The sequence below is a fragment of the Heteronotia binoei genome, chromosome 21 (genome assembly GCF_032191835.1).
Source record: "Heteronotia binoei isolate CCM8104 ecotype False Entrance Well chromosome 21, APGP_CSIRO_Hbin_v1, whole genome shotgun sequence".
NCBI classification, from domain to species: domain Eukaryota; kingdom Metazoa; phylum Chordata; class Lepidosauria; order Squamata; family Gekkonidae; genus Heteronotia; species Heteronotia binoei.
Window position 1 is genome coordinate 133,075,707 of NC_083243.1, and position 21,004 is coordinate 133,096,710.

General features: G+C 42.6%; 1 protein-coding gene across 1 annotated transcript in view; it reads right to left on the minus strand.

Annotated features, from left to right (window-relative positions):
* IMMP1L (inner mitochondrial membrane peptidase subunit 1) overlaps positions 1-21,004 on the minus strand; it is a 113,757-nt gene that overhangs the window by 84,505 nt on the left and 8,248 nt on the right. The window contains exon 3 of the mRNA XM_060262940.1: positions 6,052-6,162. The gene's annotated coding sequence lies outside the window, so the exon portion shown is untranslated. The remainder of the gene's footprint in view (positions 1-6,051; positions 6,163-21,004) is intronic.

Sequence of the window (21,004 nt, forward strand, 5' to 3'; positions counted from 1 at the left end):
TGAACATTCATTCCACTACATGCTAAGTGGAAATGGGTCCACCTCATGACTCTGAACACCATATTAGAGAAAAATTAAGCTGGTTGCAACCACACTGCAGCAGCACAAGGTGATCTTGTCCCCCCTCCCTGCACCTTTTCAAGAACCAAGAAAGCTATGGGATGCAGGACTGATAAAGAAGGTAGCTGCAGCTCCCCAGGGAGGAAGCCTTGACATGGAAAGTGACCCTGAGAGGATTCCCAGGATATTCTGACACAGGAGCCTAACAAAGCCAGTCAGTTGGTGGTTGCCAACGCTCCCAGTTGCTGTTTGATATTTCACTCACATGTAAAGAAATGGCAACAGTGGGAATACATGCCCATTAGGACGGTGTTATGAATGCCTCACAGAGCTATTTCACTTAGTACTGTGGTTTCAGGAACATACCCACCGCATTGGAGGCATTACTGTAATTCAATTGTGGAATTCATTGCTGGTAGATGTAGTGATGGCTTTAAAAGGGGGTTAAACAGATTAATGGAAGAGAGGTCCATCAACGGCCACTTGCCATGATCAAGAGAATTTCCACATGCAGAGGCAGTAGACCCCTCAATACCAAGTGCCAAGAGACAACAACAGAAGGAGGCCTTGGCCCTGCCTGTTGGCACACCAGGGCAGCAGGATGGTCACAGGATGCTCAACTAGATGGACCACTAGTGTGACCACCAGCAAGATTGCCTTGTGTTCTTACATAAACATGTTTCTTTGCTTGCTCATTTGAGTGCACAGTATTTCTAAAGTAGGTTTTATTTTATTTTTTAAAAAAGTGATCTAACCATTAAAAGGCATTGTCCAAATTTTATCACTACAAAAAGAGAAGTCAATACGTTGAAAATATTCATCCAAATCCAAAGTATTTTATTTATATGCCACCTTTCTCACTGAGACTCAATGCTCACATAAAGCTCCTACATTTAATAAGGAATCCTACATATATCAGGATCACTTCCATACATGCTAGCCCACTAGATGTGCAGAAGGTGAAGATGAAGGCCACGCAAATACTTAAGTGCACAAAGATTGGCATAATGGTATAATGGCATATCTTATTTTTCTTCTATTTGATTAAGCAATATATGACTTCAAAAGCCTGAAAGAAAGATTATTCTAAACGGTATATAATAGGCAGTGAATTATGCTATTACTAACAACTAAATTCTATAACCAGAACTCATGACCCTACTGCTTTTTCCCTTGACATCTATTTTTCCATTCAGCTTTTTACTCTCTCTCTCCCTCTGTGTCTGATAGGCGGGTGTCTGGGTGCTTGGAGGACAGTCTTGATTTCAGTGGAATGTACTTGTTAAGTAAATAAGGAAGTACTTTGTATTGGAGTGATAGTATATGGATGCCTGTTCAAGAACTAATATTGCATAGCATTATGTTCAGAATAACTGCCAAAAAAACTCTACGAACTCTACACTATAGCATTTATTTTGGGAGATAAATAAATAAAATCAATGTTTTATGACATGGCTGTATTTTTTATATGTAACTCTGTATTTAATAACCAATAAGCAGTAAAACTACACTTTCCAAACATGAATAGATGAATGCAATGATAATCCCCAGACATCTAAATCCATGAATAAAAATTCATCAGGTTTAAATACACTGAGCCTATTAAGCAAGAACAAAAGCATATGCACAAAAGAGCTTTTAATATATTTCAAAGCCCACAAGAGCCATGGTCTCATTAAAATTATAAATTACTCAAACATGGAATGAAGATTCCAACTGCAGCGCAGCTAAGCAGATTACAGAAAACCTCGCGTTCCATATGATAACACACCATGGCCCTCCCAGATGGGGGCTTGGAACAAAAAAGGCCATCCTTGCAACTAGGGAAAACCACCTTGTGATCTCTAGTTTCTGTTCAGTGGATGACAGCCAAATAATATGTTGATTATTCTGTTTGTGCTGCTAAGCTTGTAAGACGGCATAAAAGTGATATGATCTATTGTGAACTCAATGCTAATGTGTTGCTCCAGTCATAAATGATACTCTGAAAGTCTCTGGAAACAATCTTTTTGTTCAGTTTTTAAATGTTTGAATTAATTTTTTTAAAACCTTTAAAATGATCAAATATGTTCTAACAACAACAAAAAAGGAATATTTTTCATAGACAAAACAACTGAGTCTAGTCACTGTTTTGTGACATTTAGAAGTCATACTCTCATTGTTTAACGGGCACTATAATCAAGTACTCTGTAAGTCAAGTCAAATGCAATCAACTTATAGCTTTTGTATCAGAGACAATAGTTTAAAAAAAATACTATAAAAAGGACAATAATGGACAATGTCTGGAATGGTCTCCTCTAGAAGAAGCAAAATATGCTAAGGACTTTTATGTTCCAGCTTCTCTGTGGCTAGTCAAAATCAGCCCGCGGATCAGTTCTGGTTGAAAGTGCTAGATATAAAAGGCATTGCAAAAACAAGTTGTATGAGAACCGTAAGCAGATGAGCCCTTCCACAGTTGACATTGCTGGCATTGACAATATAATATAGAAACAGTGTAATAAAGCTATTTGGGTGGCTTTGTTGTTGAAAGTGGGCAGTAGCATCCACTGCCAGCTGCATTCTATGACATGGCATTATGCAGTAGTGTAGCAAATTACTTGCCATGTTACCATTTATGGCTTCTTATTTAAAGTATATTCTCATTCTTTCAGCTATATTCACAACAGGACCTAAAATCTTTCCAGCTACTCAACATCAAGATGCCTTCCAAGTACTGATTAATCTTGTGGAAGTAAATTCCTATGAGTGAACCTTCCTTCAGATGAATTACAGTCTCAAATTCAACAGAAACCTTTAACAATATTATTTGTAGTTTAAAATAGTACTTGTACTTCTACAGAAGCCTAACTTATTCATAACCTTTGTGATGCAAGAACAAAAGTTAAGTTATAGTGTTGAAAATAAGCTAACAAGAATATTTGCTTTCTACTGAGGTGCAAATGAAAATTGCAAGACATATACAGTTTTTATCAACCAATTTATCTCTGAGAACAAACTGTCAGTCCTATAAATAGTTGTTTGTCTAAATGGGAACCAGTGCAGTGGTAGTCTTTGTGAGGCCTTTAAAAAGCCAACAACCCAGAGTGGAATATATTTCCTGTAATATATTTCCCTTACTAATGGTCTGACTAGCAATTTAATGTACAATTATCTGCCATTATTCCACAGAAAATGGTTATTCTTCCATACCTTTGAAAAACAGGCTATAAAATTTTACTGCAGGACTGCACAGTTCATTATGCTAGTGGTTCTTACCAAGGTTTACTGAGTTTGCATTAGCAGTTAAGATAATATTTATGATTTATTTCTGGTAGGAGGTACCTCCATTCTTTGCTCTGAACTTTCAAAACTGAAAAGAAGTAAAAATGTATACATTTCTGAAGCAGCAATGCAGATAAATATTTAAAATAACTGAAATCATAAGTTTATGTGTAAAGAAACAAATGACAGTGAGGCTGCAATCTTAAAACCACACATCTGAAGTAAGCTTCACAGAAACTAATAGGACCTACTTTTAGTAAATATCTTAAATATCTCATTGTAATGGCCATCTTGAATTTCAAATTCTAGAAATGAGAAAATTCCAGACTCCAAAATGTCCTTTAAAAAAAACCATATCAGACATTTGGTAAACACACAATTGAGGAATTACAGTGGTTTAGGAGCAAAAACAATTTTTGACCTGATAATATAGTACTGATCAGCTTCCTAGTGGTCTAATTGCTGAAATCTATCCTATGTGACTAAATCTAGAAAGTGCTTGTTTCAAATGGCATCAGTAAATGAAATAAGGATTTAAAGATCAATACTGTCTTATTAACATACTAGGAATAAGACCTGTTGTGAGGACCTGTTGTGAGGACAAATACAATGGGCTCTAGAAAAAGGGTCTGGGCCAATGTCTTCCCACCCTTGCTATCTTCCTACCCACTTACCCAAGTGAAGGTATTCACTCCCTCCACCCTTAGTGTCTTCCCACCCCCACCCCCTACAACTACCACCCACCTACCAACTCTTCCTCTCAACTACCCCTGCAGCCTTGGTGCACCACTACTCCCCTCACCCGTGACATTCATTCACTTCACCCCTATTATCTTCCCACCCACCCTGCAGCTGAAACAGATGATGCCCCCCCACATGCATGTGTGTGTTTGTACCCTTGTCTGTGATGGCTCAAAACCCTTAAAGAGGTCCAGAGTGAAGATAAGGAAGAATAATTATGGGGGGGGGGGGTGCAGGGTGGCATGACAATAGTCACAGATACACTGAAGCTCAGCTTCCTTTTGTTTGCAGTGCATTTTTTCTGTCTTTTCCTGACATATTCAACTTAGCGGCATTTAGCATCAGCATGAGCTGGTGGCTCATGCTGGTTGTGTTCTGATATACCACACTGTATGCGGCTCAAGGTGGCCATTTTCTGTAGGGGAACTGATCTGATTTCAGGTTTCCATCTCCCCTTCCCTTGCAGCCTCTATGTAGGATAGATAGAAAGGACACAGAGAAGCACTGGAGATGCATGTGTCTCTGAGGTAAGACTGACGGGTGGTTTGTTCAACATTCCTGGGGCAGGGAGGGGCAGAGGAGTCAGCCAGTGGGAGGCCAGAGATGCTAACTGAGCCATGATGGGTCAATGGTTTATGGAGTGCACCCCTCAGCCAATGGGAGATATGGATTTGGCCACCCTGCAGGGCTTTTACTACAGAGAGGGTTATCAAAGGTCCCAGAGAAATAATTTCCAGAACTTTAGCTATTGTTCATAATGTTCTGGAATAATATAATAAGATTGTAGTTGTTTCTGATGGACATTTTGCTCCTGGAAGCAAATCTTTCCCTGCCTTCCCTTTATCCCAGCAGTCTTTCTGACTCCCAAAGGAGCACTGATTTGGGTCTACAAAACTCCCATATAAGAAGCTGTGTGGGTTGGAGGACTGTTCTCTGAGAAGCTCACTGACTGGATTGTCTCTCCTGCTTCTCCTGTCAGTGGAATGTCCATGGGATAGGAACCCTTTGCTGTTTTTTCACAAATTCCCTTTGAGAAATGGGAGATGGTGAGGTTCTTTATTTTGTTCTAATTAATTCAGTTTACTACCACAGAGTTAAATACATCACTATCTTTATATTTAGTTTTATGTTCTCCTTAGCTGTGAAAAAATGGATACTATGTTGATGATAAAAACAATCTTAGTGTAAGGAGTCATTCACTAGTTCTGCAAGTCTTACTAGAGGAATTTGAGAACATGGTTTGTATAGAACTTGGCAAGTTAGTATGTTTAAAACACAACTTCTATTTACTTTTAACCAAAGACATGTATCCATGGATCATGATGTGTTGTGCATGCTAGAGGCATTTGACTGAAAATAAGAAAATGCTATGCTCTTGTTTTGTTTGCTCATTAACATTTTAGGAAATTGTGACAGAAATCTTTGGAGTGCTATTTACCCCCAAACCATCAGTCTTTTCTTTACTTCCTCTTGTTATACAATAGTCTAACCTCTCAAGCAAATGGAGTGAGAGACCTACAAACAAAACTACATTCTGCTACACAACCCTTGTTTGAAGTCTACCAGTAGTCTTGTTATTACAACTTAACTCTCAAAGCATCTTTTTTGTTAATTCCATGGCTGGACCCTTGATGTTTTCTGCAATGGGACATATAATCAGAAGGTCTACCTTCTATGTTCTTTGCTGTCTAGGAGAATTATGTAAGATATGTAGAAAGCAATAAAACAGGACAGAGTGCAATTTATGAGAAATCTGCAACATAACTTAATGAAGAATTTCATGCAATACATTTCATTTAATAATATGTAAAGACCTAGATCATTCTGAAGATATACTCCAAAGATCAACATTCCTGATTTTCTACTTCTATTAAAACCAATTGTGAATTTTTGGCTAAGTTGAGACACCTGAGGATTCTAGCATGATCATGAAAAAATAAGAGTTTGTTTATTTTGTTCTCTTTTTAACATTCTAGTAGCCTTACTCACCAAGAATCATTTTAAACTATACTTTCTGTTTTCCTCTGGGTTGATTCCCTGGAAGCTCCATCTCCATAATAGCATCCACTATTTGTACAACATGGTCATAATCCATGGCATCTGCAGTGGGACAGAACACAGGAGTTATGTACAGGGAACTGCCATTTTCCACGGTGGATTGAGTATTAGCTTTGGTCATATACAAACTTTTACCTTTCGGCCACTGCACTTAGGCTGGTTTCTAACAGTTACACTAGTGCATGCATTTTTCTACAGAAAAGATTCAAACCAATAGCAAATTATCACTCTGGAAGAACTGGTTAAACCAGTACCAGTGAAGTAACACAGAAAATGGTATAATATAGGGCATGTATGAAAGAATGCTACTCTAGGACCACAGGATACAAATGTATGGGATCTGGGTCTAAGAAAAAATTAAAATCAACCTTTCAGTTACGAACCAGGATGAAATATGCTTTCACATTGTTGATTAGACTATGAAAGTTCATCTATTCTGACTTGGGCAAAGATAAAGAAAATGGAGCAATCTTATTTGTGCCACAATGCCTGAACCATTGTGGAACATTTTAAGAAGCCATCTACCGTGTTTGAGTTCACAGTATATACAGCACAGGAAACTAAATTACATGAGTAGTACCCGCCCATGTCAGGTGGCACAACATTGAATTTGATTTAGTAATAATAAAATTTAATCAGCACAATCCAATACCATCACATTCCAGAACTGATGAAAGAAGAGGCTTTTGCATATAGAAGACAGACACCACTAAGAAGATTATTTAAAACAGGAATATTACTGATGACAGTGCAGATTTCTAATTATCTGCCTATCTTCTCCAGTAGGGGAAAAAATGAGAGTAATCAAATAAATATAGTTCTGTGAAAATAAGCAGTGTAATTCTTTATCAAAATCTGTATCTGCTTTTATGAACTTTACTGTATGAAAAGCATTTATGAACTATACTATATGAAAAGCAAAATATCAAACCACACTGAAGTTATTTATAACATTTGTATCTAGTTGCTATCTGACTTTACTTTCACCACTCATTTACATTTAAATGGATGCTCAAGTCACTGATTTAAAACTAATTTTGTATATTGTAAATTATTAGACAAAATATTTTAAAAATAAAAAGTGGAGATTCAGGAGCCTGGGCTCAAGAGAAGTTCTAGAACTGCTGCCTACAGCTATATTCATCCTTAAACTATGTAGATTTTTTTAAAGTGGCAAGCTTAGAAATTTTAGTCAATTCAGTAATTCTATAACTTTCAAAGACTAAATTCAACAGGGAAAACACTAAATAATTTCTGTGAGTCTATATGATACTAAGGTTTCTAAACAAGGCTAGTGCCCTATTCCCAATAGTAGTTAACCTGTAGAGTGTCCCCTTTACTAAATGTCAGGTAGTCAATATTCCCTTTTGAGCAAGGTGTCTGAGTGGAAAATGGCTGCTCAGATGAAGGTTTTGAGATGTACGAGAGCCAGTAAACCAAAGCTCAGTCCTCAAAAGTCTGAGGTCCTGGTGGCCAGTGAAGCTGCCCAAGAACTGTGGAGTCAGTCTGTCCTGAAGAGGGTTGCATTCTCCCTGAATGGACAGGATTGTATCTTGATGGTGCAGTTGGATCCTAGCCTACATTACTGATATGTTATCACTATTAATGCGTCGAATGCTAAGGATGTGACATCAAAGTTCAAAAATCCCATACAGAAAATAATTTTTAGAATGTCACTATTCAACTCTTCTGCTTGAAACAATTCAGAGACAAACAGCATTCCACACAAAATAAAATCAGTATACTAGTTTTGCTGTTGCCTTACAGTTCAAAGTTTGACTGATTTTTCTTGTCAACTGATCAGTTGTTTCTGATTTTCATCAAACAGTTTAATATTATTAACAACTATGTGAAAATGAAAATGGCACACAAAATCCTGCCTACTATCAGGCTTGTCAGATTCCAGGATTTAGCATGAACATCATAACTTTCTAGGCCCAAGAACTGTGGCCTAAAAACAGTAAAATATTTTAAAACATTAATTTCAAAATTATGTAACAAAACCATAATAAAACTTTCAAGATTTTCCTGTGTTTATATATGTGATGTCAGTTGTCAGATCTATATAAGGAAGCTAAATGAAGAACAAATAGTTAACCAGTTTAGAAACAACACTAGTAATTTAAACTATAGTGAAGAAAAATGGAAAAAACAGTTTTATACGTCACCTTTTCAGAGTCATACACAGCATGGGTTCCAGTCTAGAAGTAATCTCACTGATTTCAGTGGACCTTTTTTTTTAGCTCAACATTCATGCTGCATAAAATTCAGTTACATATTCTGCTTCAAGAAACATAAATATATTCATAGTTGCCACATGGTCAACTTCTCCCTCATCCCTGTGTACTATTTCTACCTATCAATGGCAGTAGAATACAGTGGCTTTTCAAATAATCACAAATGCCAAAGAAAAACTAGTGATGAGAATGGAAAGATAGTAGTCTTTTAAAGCAGTCTTAGGGGTTGCCATCCTCCAGGTAGAGACCAGAGGATTGCAAATTATCTCCAGATGATAGAGACCAGTTCGCCTGAAGAAAATGGCTGCTTTGGAAAGCGAACTTTATAGCATTGTAGCCTGCTGAGGTCCCTCCCCAAACTCCTCCGTCTGTAGGCTATGCCACCAAAATCATCAGGTATTTCCCAAGTAGGAGCTGGCAACCCTAATACAAATTCTTGTTCCACATAAAAGATTCCAAGTTGGCTAACTGGCATAATATTCCTTCACCAAGGGTTGTTTGTGCAACTTCAGACAGGTCACTTATATAGGGTTGCCAAGTCCAATTTAAGAAATATCTGGGGACTTTGGGGGTGGAGCCAGGAGACATTGGGGGCGGAGCCAAGAGAAAGGGTGTGACAAGCATAATTGAACTTCAAGGGAGTTCTGGCCATCACATTTAAAGGGACTGCACAAATTTTTAAATGCATTCCTTCCATAGGAAAAAATGAAGGATAGGGGCACCTTCTTTTGGGGCTCATAGAATTGGACCCCCTGGTCCAATCTTTTTGAAACTTGGTAAGTATTTTGGAGAGAGGCACTAGATGCTATACTGAAAATTTGGTGCCTCTATGTCAAAAAACAGGCTCCCCAGAGCCCCCGATACCCGCGGTTCAATTCCCCATCATTCCCTATGGGAATCGTTCATGGAGGTGCATGATGGCTCTGGGGGCGGGGCTTCCCCCGCCGGCCAGCTGGCTGGGGGAGGGGGAAGCCTGTAAAACCGGGGAATCCCCCTCTGGGACCTGGGGATTGGGAAGCCTATCACTATAGCACAGCAATCACAGGCTTGTGTTCAGTATTTGGACATAAACAAAATTTCTGAAACTTTTGAAGCCACAGGGGGAAAATCAGAGTTTTTTTCCACTTCATTTTCTCCAGAAGCAGAAAAAATGGAAAATTCTGGGGAAACTGAAATATATGCACTGCTTCCCGTCCTATCAAACTTAAAACTAAGCTTACTGCTTTAACAATATAAAACGCATCTCTTCTAACTTACCTGGCACGTAAAATTCCAATATTTCATATTTATGGAATTCAAAAGTTATAATTGTCTGTTTTCTACAAGCAAAACTGCAAATACACCTAATACGTGACAGAAAACTCAAGCTGCTGCACCCTATGCTACTTTAGCACATGCATCTTAGTTTCTGCTAGATTCTATCTTTTTCCTTCAGCAGCTATTGGTTAGAGAGTTCAGCTCTCAATAAAAATTTCAGAGTTTTCCTCTGAGGCTTTGGTGCAGTTTATGTCCCTTCTGATCCTTTTTTCTTAAACCTCCAACAAGGTGAAGCAATGTGCTACTTTACCCAGTTTGTGCATATGTGTGTCACAGTCATTTGAGAAGGAAGTGAAAAAGTCAAGTCCAAGGGAAGAGGTCAGACCAAAAGGACAACAGAAGGCATGCAACAGTTAAGATGCAATGAGAGATCTGCATTCTCCCTCATGAATTAAATAACCTTCTACATGAAGAAATGCATATTGAATTTAACTGGATATTAAATCAGAGATGCATTTCTTCATCTAGATCAGGGGTGGGGAACCTCCGTCCCGAGGGCCATACACGGCCCTCGAGGTCACTTGGTGTGGCCCTCGGGGATTACTGGGCCGAATCGAGCCATGTGGCAGCCTCCCTGGGGCCTGGCTGGCCAGTGAGGATCGTGGGGCCCAGCCATGCTGTGCAGCAGCCTCCCAAGGGCCAGGCAGGTATCACAGGACCCAGATGTACTGTGCGACAGCCTCCCTGGGGCCTGGCTGGCCGGCCAGAATTGCTGCAGGGCCTGGAAAAGTTACTGTCACGGTTCAGTTTGCATGTGATTATCCCAGATGGTGTAGCCTAATATGCTAATGAGTATGTGACCTAATATGCTAATATTAGAGGATGTGGTCTAGTATGCTGAGTTCCTGCTGGGTTTTTTTCTACAAAAAAGCCCTGGACTGATGCAATTGCCTAGGGTGGCAGGCCAAGTGTGTGTGTGGGTCAGATTAGGCTCTCCCCACATGACTTCAAAGAGAAAAACAATTACTCGCATTAATTTTGCTGGCCCGAATCATTCTTCCTCAGTGGAGCACTGTTTTTTTAAGTTGATAGTTTTTTATGGCAAGGTTGGTGGGCCCAGCCTGCCCATCCGGTTATACCGCCGGACAATTCGGTCGCACCATGACGTAGCAAACTCTGTGAAAAACGGGGGGGACCAGCGAGAAGGTGTTGCTACGGATGCAGTAATGCAGGAGAGGCCATTGCAGTGACCATCTGCCAGGCATAGCCAGACAGTGACCACGCGGCATTCACTACACCGGGAGAGGAGAGGCTATGTATTGCGCATACACTTTCCCTGGGGGGGTAGGATACCCAGAGGGAGCCCATGATGAGAACAATCAAGAGATCCAAGATTTACTGGCGAAAAAGAGATCTGCCTACCAAGCACATCTTGCTCAGCCCTCCTGTCCTGGGAAAAAAGCAACCTTTCGCGCTGCATGTAGCAACCTCCAGTGCAAGCTTCAAGACATTCAGAACGAGTGGTGGACCAAGCTTGCTGAGAGAACCCAGCTGTGTGCAGACACTGGTGATTTAAGAGGGTTCTACGAAGCCCTGAAGGCAGTATATGGTCCATCATATCAGACTCAGAGTCCCTTGCGTAGTGCAGACGGCCAAGTGCTCCTCACAGACAAGGCATCCATATTGAACCGGTGGTCGGAGTATTTTCAGGTTCTCTTCAGTGCCAACCGCGTAGTTCAAGATTCAGCAATTCACCTCACCCCACTTCAACCAGTGAAAACAGAGTTGGATGAGATCCCCACTCTAGAAGAGACTGTTAAAGCCATCAAGCAACTGAAAAGTGGCAAGGCAGCAGGAGTTGATGGAATTCCACCAGAGATCTGGAAGCATGGGGGCACAGTACTACATAGCTCACTTCACAAAGTACTTGTCACCTGCTGGGAACAAGGCAAATTACCACAGGACTTTCGCGATGCAATCATCATCACCCTATACAAGAACAAAGGGGAAAAGTCAGACTGCTCCAACTACCGGGGGATAACCCTGCTCTCCATCGCAGGCAAAATCCTTGCCAGAATACTCCTGAACAGACTGGTGCCCGCCATTGCAGAAGAACTCCTCCCAGAGAGCCAGTGCGGCTTCAGAGCTAACAGGAGCACCACCGACATGGTATTTGTTCTCAGGCAGCTCCAAGAGAAATGCAGGGAACAGAACAAGGCTCTGTATGTGACTTTTGTTGACCTTACCAAAGCTTTCGATACCGTTAGCAGGAAAGGCCTGTGGCAAATCTTGGAACGTTTAGGATGTCCCCCAAGGTTCCTCAGCATGATCATCCAGCTACACGAAGACCAGCGAGGCCAAGTCAGACACTGCAACGACCTCTCGGAGACCTTCCCAATAGGCACAGGTGTAAAGCAAGGCTGCGTTCTCGCGCCAACTCTCTTTACGATCTTCTTTAGCATGATGCTTCAAAGAGCCGCAGTAGATCTAGATGATGACGATGGTGTCTACATCCGCTATCGCACCGATGGCAGCCTGATCAACCTGAGGCGACTAAAGGCCCACTCCAAGACAATGGAAAAACTCATCCGAGAGCTACTGTTTGCTGATGATGCTGCACTCGTCTCCCACTCGGTATCAGCTCTGCAGCATATGACGTCCTGCTTTGCAGAGGCTGCCAAGCTATTCGGCCTAGAAGTTAGTCTGAAGAAGACAGAAGTTCTCCACCAGCCTGCACCCCAGGAAGATTATCACCCTCCCTGCATCACTGTGGGTGAATCAATTCTGAAGACAGTCCAGCAGTTCAGCTACCTGGGGTGCATCATCTCCTCAGATGCTAAGATTGACAAGGAGATTGACAACAGGCTGGCAAAGGCAAACCGTGCCTTTGGCCGACTGCACAAAAGAGTGTGGAGCAACAAGCATCTGAAAAAAGGCACAAAGATCAATGTTTACAAAGCGGTTGTGATGACAACCCTCATCTACGGCTCCGAATCGTGGGTTTTATACCGTCATCACCTGCGACTCCTTGAGCGCTTTCATCAGCGCTGCCTTCGCACCATCCTCAACATCCACTGGAGTGACTTTGTGACCAACACTGAAGTACTCAAGCGGGCGGAGGTTACCAGCATCGAGGCACTGCTGTTGAAGACGCAGCTGCGCTGGGCAGGGCATATTTCTAGGATGGAAAACCACCGCCTTCCCAAGATTGCTCTGTATGGCGAACTCTCCACCGGTCATCGAAATAGAGGGGCACCAAATAAGAGGTACAAGGACTCCTTGAAGAAATCCCTTGGCACCTGTCGCATCAACCATCACCAGTGGTCTGACCTAGCCTCAGATCGCAAAGCATGGAGGCACACCATCCACCAGGCTGTCTCTTCTTTTGAGAACGCATGCATAGCTGGTCTTGAGGACAAAAGGAGATTGAGGAAGAATCGCACTGCTACAGCACCAACCCTAAATCAGACTTTTCCCTGCAGCCACTGTGGCCGGATCTGCCTGTCCCGCATTGGTCTTGTCAGCCACCAGCGAGCCTGCAGCAGACGTGGACTATTGCACCCTTCTTAAATCTTCGTTCGCGAAGCCAAGCCGAGAGAGAGAGTTTTTTATGGCCCACGAATGATGTTATAAATATCCATATGGCCCGTGGCAGAAAAAAGTTTCCCCACCCCTGATCTAGATGAATACATAATCTTCATTAGCATATCATGCAGGGGAAAACATTTTCCCCAGTTTTTTTCTGTCACCCACCCTGGGCTGTCATCGCTACAGCAAAGAGAAAGTAAGACTGCAGTTCTGCATTCAGATTCACACATTGTTATCCTGTATCTTGACAACAGCTCCCTATATTCTTGGATGCCTGGTGTAACATAGCATAGGAAAAGACAGCCTTTTTCTTGGGCATACCAGGTACATGAAATTAGCTGCACAGACTCAGCACTGGTGTCATTGTGTACCTGTGTACTGTTACCCAAATGAAGCAATAAAAGCTGATTCCACACGTTTAGATTGCAAAGATTATAAATACAGTCAGAGCTATCTAGAAATATATTCATGGTCATTTTATGTGACCATTTTCCTACACAAACATCACATTTATAAAGAGAAATGCAAGTACACTACACATGCAGTGCCTTAAATGCATATATTTTCTGCTGTGCAAACATGCAACAAAACAGATCAGTGTGCATTTGTAACAATGCACACACATTCACTACATGAAAAATCATCATGTGTAGAAGACGCAGCAATGGCATCATATTCTTAATAGTAAATATACACAGGTTTAGGCAGTTAGCTAGTTAAATAAATATAATGCAGCAAACGTCATTCAGCAAAAATCATTCTGTCCTGGACAAAGTTCCGTGCTTGTTTAGTTTCAGCAACAAATGTACACTGAACTTCAGTCCTCCAGAACTCCCACAATACAGCATTACTATTCTTAATTCAAGATTATTGTGGACTAAATTTTTGCCACAACACTGCAACATTTTTGCTAGCAGCTTATACTTGTCAATTCCTATTCATTTTTACCCTTGTGCTAATCTTGACAGAAGGTACACATAATGCTCAAGCTAGATGCAAGCCCCAGTTCAGGAGTTCAGAAGCACTGCACTTTTCTGTCTTAAAAGCATCTCAATGTGACCACTTTAAATTAATTAATGCAGCAATTCATGAGCAGAGTGCAGTGGCCCACCCTCAAGACAGAAAAATGTTCTCTGTGATATCTCATATAATCCATTTCCTGACCGTAGTCTATCAGGGGACTAAGGATAACTGATATCCAACATGTAGGATGTGATGCGATATGGGCCCAATATTGGTCAGCTACATGGCTCCTCTGACAAGCAACAATTTAAACTGGTATCTATGTAGAAGAGGTAAACTGCACTCTACCACACCTACATAATTTCTGTAGCTACAAAAAAATACATGTAATACCATTTCTTAAGAACCAAAACCACACTAAACGATATGAAAGCTTTTAAGTTCTCTAGATCTCTTCATTAGGCTGCATGACAAATTCTGGAGAACTCAAAAGTCAGCACACTAATTTGTGTTGGTGGGTTTTTTGTTTGTTTGTTTTGGGGTTGGTTTTTTTTGCAGTTTGTGTGCCCCTGCCTGGAAGTCATGGGCAGGGGTGTCAAATGTGCAATCCGTGGGCCTAATCTGGCGCCCACAGGGCTTCTATCAGGCCCACAAGGAACTGTTTATGGTCTGCTTCCTTCTCCCTCTTTTATTTATTTATTTACATTAGGCGGCTCGGCGGTATTGCTGTTGCTAGACCTACCGGCTGCGTTCGATATGGTCGACCATCGGCTGCTGACCCGCCGTCTCGCTGACGCAGGAATTCGGGGGCTAGCCCTACAGTGGCTCTCCTCCTTCCTTGAAGGTCGGGGACAAAGGGTGGCGGTTGGAGGAGAGATGTCCCGGAGACACCTACTTAATTGGGGGGTGCCTCAGGGGGCAGTTCTCTCCCCAATGTTGTTTAATATCTTTATGCGCCCCCTTGCCCAGATTACCCGGAGACATGGGCTGGGTTGCCATCAGTACGCTGATGACACCCAGCTCTATCTATTGATGGGCGGCCGGACCGCCGACACCCCTATAAACTTGGACCGGGCGCTGCAAGCCGTGGCAGACTGGATCAGGCTGAGTGGGATGAAGCTGAACCCAGCGAAGACAGAGGTCCGTTGCGTGGACTGCTGCGGGCTAGGAGGGGAGATCCCCCTACCGGCCTTTGATGGTGCGTCACTGATACCAGTGCGCAGGGTCAAAAGCCTGGGAGTGCTACTGGCATCCTCCCTGACAATGGAGGCACAGATAGCTGCCACTGCGAAATCTGCCTTCTTCCATCTTAGGAGGGCGAGACAGTTGGCCCCTTTCCTGGAACGTAGCGACCTAGCAACAGTGATCCATGCAACGGTCACCTCGAGACTAGACTACTGTAAAGCCCTCTACATGGGGCTGCCCTTGTGCCGAACTCGGAAGTTGCAGCTAATGCAGAATGCGGCGGCCGGGCTGCTACTGGGACTGCCTCGGTGGGAACACGTGCGGCCCGGGCTGAAGGAGCTGCACTGGCTTCCAATTATATTCCGAGTTCGCTACAAGGTGCTGGTTATTACCTTTAAAGCCCTATATGGCCGAGGCCCTGTCTACCTTAGGGACCGCCTCTCCTCACGTTCCCCAGAGCGCACTAAGATCTAGCTCCCAAGGCCTTTTAAGGATCCCTGGACCAAAGGAGGCCAAACTGAAAGTAACAAGAGAGCAGGCCTTCTCCGTAATGGCCCCCCACTGGTGGAATCAATTACTGGAGGAAGTGCGAGCCCTGCGGGACTTTAGTCAGTTTTGCAGGGCTTGCAAAACCACCCTCTTTATGCAAGCATATAAGGAGCCCTGAAAACGATACCTAGCCATCGAAATATATCCACTGAACATAGCACCTTAATTTATTGTAGTTTTAACTTTTATGTAATTGTTTTTAAATGTATGTATCAACTGTATTTTAAAATTGTTTTATGTAAATCATGGGATACCATGTCTTGTTAGCCTCCCTGAGCCTGCTTCGGCGGGGAGGGCGGGATACAAATAAAAGTTTATTATTATTATTATTATTATATTTATATCCCACCCAATCTGTACAAACTCAAGGTGGCTAAGAGCATAAATAGACAGTAAACAAAAGCAATACTAAACCAATAAAACAATAAAATGGCAATCAGATAAATGGCAATGGTGCTACTTCAGGTGGATCATGTAATATTTTCTTTCTCACGTGCACAGATCCTAGGCAGTTAGTAATAAAAGCGCGATGGATCCAGATGTGGTGGCAGCCCTCACCCATTAAATGTTATATGCCATCCGAACAGTTCAGTCTTGCAGGCCCTGCGGAACTGCAATAAATCCCGCAGGGCCCTGATGGCTTCCGGGAGGATGTTCCAAAGTATTGGGGCAGCAACCGAGAAGGCTCTTGCTCTGCTGGAGTTGAACCTAGCCTCCTTTAGCCCAGGGACAGCCAAAAGATTTTGAGAGCCTGATCGCAGTGCTCTCTGGAGAACATGTGGGGCAAGGCAGTCCCACAGATAGGTAGGTCCTAGGCCATATAGCGCTTTGAGGTTAATACCAGGATGTTAAAATACCAGGACCTTATGGAACAGATGGTCACAGAACCTACCGGGGTGGAGCGATCCTGGATTTGGTCCTAAGTAATGCCCAAGACTTGGTGAGAGATGTAAAAGTGATCATACCGCTTTGGAGCAGTGACCATAACGTTATTGATTTCACCATTTGTATAAATAGGAAGTTGCCCCAAAAGATCAGCACAACCATGTTTTTTAAAAGGGGCAAATTCTCTGAGATGAGGAGGCATGTGAAGAGGAAACTGAAAGGAAAGGTAAATACAGTCAAAACCCTTGGGGAAGCTTGGAGGCTATTTAAAACTGCAATCCTAGAAGCTCAGATAAAATATATACCACAAGTTAGGAAAGGCACAAACAGGTATAAGAAAAGGCCTGCATGGTTAACGAACAAAGTAATGGAAGCTATAAAAGATAAGAAGGACTCCTTTAAGTGGTGGAAAGCTAGTCCAAATGAGATTAATAAAAGGGAACACAGGCTGTGGCAAATCAAATGCAAGATTGTGATCAGGCAGGCAAAAATGGACTATGAGGAGCATATTGCAAAAAACATAAAGACCAACAATAAAAATTTCTTCAAATATATTAGAAGCAGGAAATCAAAAAGGGAGGCAGTGGGGCCCTTGGATGACCAAGGGGTAAAGGGATACTGAAGGAGGATAGGGAAATGGCTGAGAAGCTGAATGCATTTTTTGCCTCAGTCTTCATTGTGGAAGATGAGAAGTGTTTGCCCGCTCCAGAACCACTAATTTTGGAAGGGGTGTTGGAAGATCTGAGTCAAATTGAGGTGACAAGAGAGGAGGTCCTACAACTGATAGACGAATTAAAAACTAATAAGTCACCAGGTCCGGATGGCATACATCCAAGAGTTCTGAAAGAACTCAAAGCTGAATTTGTGGATCTCCTGACAAAAATATGTAATCTTTCATTGAAATCTGCCTCCATTCCTGAAGACTGGAAGGTAACAAATGTCACCCCCATCTTTAAAAAGAGTTCCAGAGGAGATCCGGGAAATTACAGGCCAGTCAGTCTGACTTCAATACCGGGAAAATTGGTAGAAAGCATTATCAAGGACAGAATGAGTAAGCACACTGATGAACACAAGTTATTGAGGAAGACTCAGCATGGGTTCTGTAAGGGAAGATCTTGCTTCACCAACCTGTTACAGTTCTTTGAGGGGGTGAACAAGCATGTGGACAAAGGGAACCCAATAGATGTTGTTTATCTTGACTTCCAGAAAGCTTTTGATAAAGTTCCTCATCAAAGGCTCCTTAGTAAGCTCGAGAGTCATGGAGTAAAAGGACAGGCCCTCTTGTGGATCAAAAACTGGCTAATTAATAGGAAGCAGAGAGTGAGTATAAATGGGCAGTCTTTGCAGTGGAGGACGGTAAGCAGTGGGGTGCCACAGGGACAGTACTGGGTCCCATGCTCTTTAACTTGTTCATTAATGATCTGGAGTTGGGAGTAAGCAGTGAAGTGGCTATGTTTGCAGATGACATTAAATTGTTCAGCGTGGTGAGAACCAGAGAAGATTGTGAGGCACTCCAAAGGGATCTGTTGAGGCTGGGTGAGTGGGTGTCGACATGGCAGATGCGGTTCAATGTGGCCAAGTGCAAAGTAATGCAAATTGGGGCCAAGAATCCCAGCTACAAATACAAGCTGATGGGGTGTGAACTGGCAGAGAATGACCAAGAGAGAGATCTTGGGGTCATGGTAGATAACTCACTGAAAATGTCAAGACAGTTCACGTTTGCAATAAAAAAGGCCAACGCCATGCTGGGAATTATTAGGAAAGGAACTGAAAACAAATCAGTCAGTATCATAATGCCCCTGTATAAATCGATGGTGCGGTCTCACTTGTGTACAATTCTGTGTACAATTCTGGTCACCGCACCTCAAAAAGAATATTATAGCATTGGAAAAAGTGCAGAAAAGGGCAACTAGAATGATTAAAGGTTTGGAACACTTTCCCTATGAAGAAAGGTTAAAACGCTTGGGGCTCTTCAGCTTGGAGAAATGTCGACTGTGGGGTGACGTGATAGAGATTTACAAGATTATGCATGGGATGGAGAAAGTAGAGAAAGAAGTACTTTTCTCCCTTTCTCACAATACAAGAACTCATGGGCATTCAATGAAATTGCTGAGCAGTCAGGTTAAAACAGATAAAAGGAAATACTTCTTCACCCAAAGGGTGATTAACATGTGGAATTCACTGCCACAGGAGGTGGTGGCGGCTACAAGCATAACCAGCTTTAAGAGGGGATTGGATAAAAATATGGAGCAGAGGTCCATCAGTGGCTATTAGACACAGTATATATATGTGTGTGTGTGTGCATATGTTTATATATGTGTATATACATACACACACATATATTGGCCACTGTGTGACACAGAGTGTTGGACTGGATGGGCCATTCGCCTGATCCAACATGGCTTCTCTTTTGTTCTTAAAACAAATTCGTTATGCAGCAGGCAGCCAGTGCAGCACTCTCAGCACAGGCTGAATGTGCTCCTGACGGGGAAGCCCCATTAGTAGACTGGCTGCAATATTCTGCACCAAGGGCAGCCCCATATAGAGAGCGTTCCAGTAACTGATTCTTGAGATGACCGAGGCGTGGATCACCATTGCTAAGTTGCTGCACTCAGAGACAAACTGCCGTGTTTGCCAAAAGTGAAAAAAAAGGAACTCTGGCAGCAGTTGCTTTTGTCTGTCTTTTGTGTAGCTGTTGCTGACTGAGGAGAGCTTGTTTGGCTGGGGGTAATTGCTAGCTCCACCCTCTACTGTTGCTCTGGCTGCTGAGGCAGAGGTGAGTGGGGGTTTGAGCCTTTAATTTGCAAGGCTCCTCCTTGCCAGAGGCGCAAGCCAAAGGGCTCTTGGCCTATGTGTCTTGGCCTGGGGGCTCTGTAGAAAGGTGGGTAACTAACAAGTACTTTCAAGTGGCAGCCGGTAGTGGGATTTAAAGAGAAGTTAAGATACAGAAAATTTTGAAATGGATTGCAGAAGCACGACTGGTGAGGGAGCAAAGGCAGTGACGTGTAATGACTGTGGGATGTTTGTATTTCTACCTGAGAGTAGCAGCAATTACACTTGAAGCAAGTGTAAGTTAGTGACCCTGCTGGAAGAGAAGATACAGGGACTGGAGGCATGATTGTCCACATTGCAGTGTATAAAGGAAGGGGAAGATTTTCTTGACAGAATGCATGAGGCGCTCTTGAAAGGACAAGAGGAGGGAGAGGAAGTGGTATCTCAGCAATTAGAAGAGAAACCAACATAGGAGGAAGGTTCCTGGAAGAATGTAACCCGAAGGAGAAAGAAAATCAGGAGATGTCCTGAGCCTCTGCTGCTCTGCAATAGGTTCCAGAATCTCCCCACAGTAACTGATTCTGAACCACTGGAACAAGGACTACTTCCCCAGTCTCCACGAAACTTGAAGAAAGTTTCTCAGGATCCTATGGATAAGAAGCCTGGAGCTTCTACTCCTCAATATAGGAAGAGAAAGATGGTGGTGATTGGAGACTCCTTGCTCAGCGGGGTGGAGCCCAAAGTGTGCCAACCGGACTTGTCATCCTGAGAGGTCTGCAGTCTACGGGTCCACCATGTGACATAAAGGATTGGAAGACTTATTGGGCCCACGGATTACTATCCTTTCTTGCTGATCCACGCTGGAACAAACGATACTGCCCATCATAGCCCTGAATATATTAGAAAACACTATGTGGCTCTGGGTCAGAGGTGAAGGAGCTGTGCGCACAAGTTGTGTTCTGGGCGCACAGGTTGTGTTCATAGGTTGTGTTCTGTGTTCTCGTCAGTGCTTCCTGTTGAAGGCTGTGGTTTAGAATGAGAAAGAAGAATACTTCAAATAAACGACTGGTTACGTTGATGGCGTCGTCAGGAAAGATTCGAATTTCTGGACCTTGGCTTTCGCTTTCGAAATGGTGGTCTTCTATTCTATTTGCACCTTACAGCAGTAGGGTAAAGAGTGTTTGGTAACAGTCGTGCTAAGCTAATAAGGAGGGCTTTAAACTAAATTGTATGGGGGAGCGAGACAATAATTCAAAGCCTCATATGATGCCAGAAACTGGGGATAAGAACATTAAAGATTTGCAGAGAGTGGCGCATATGCTAGGCAATGTGAACTTGCAGGTTTGTACAGAAGCTAAATCCTTGGGATGCATAAAATGTGTCTCTACATTAACACACAGAGTACGGGAAACAAACAGGAGGAATTGGAAGTCCTAATAAAGGAAGGA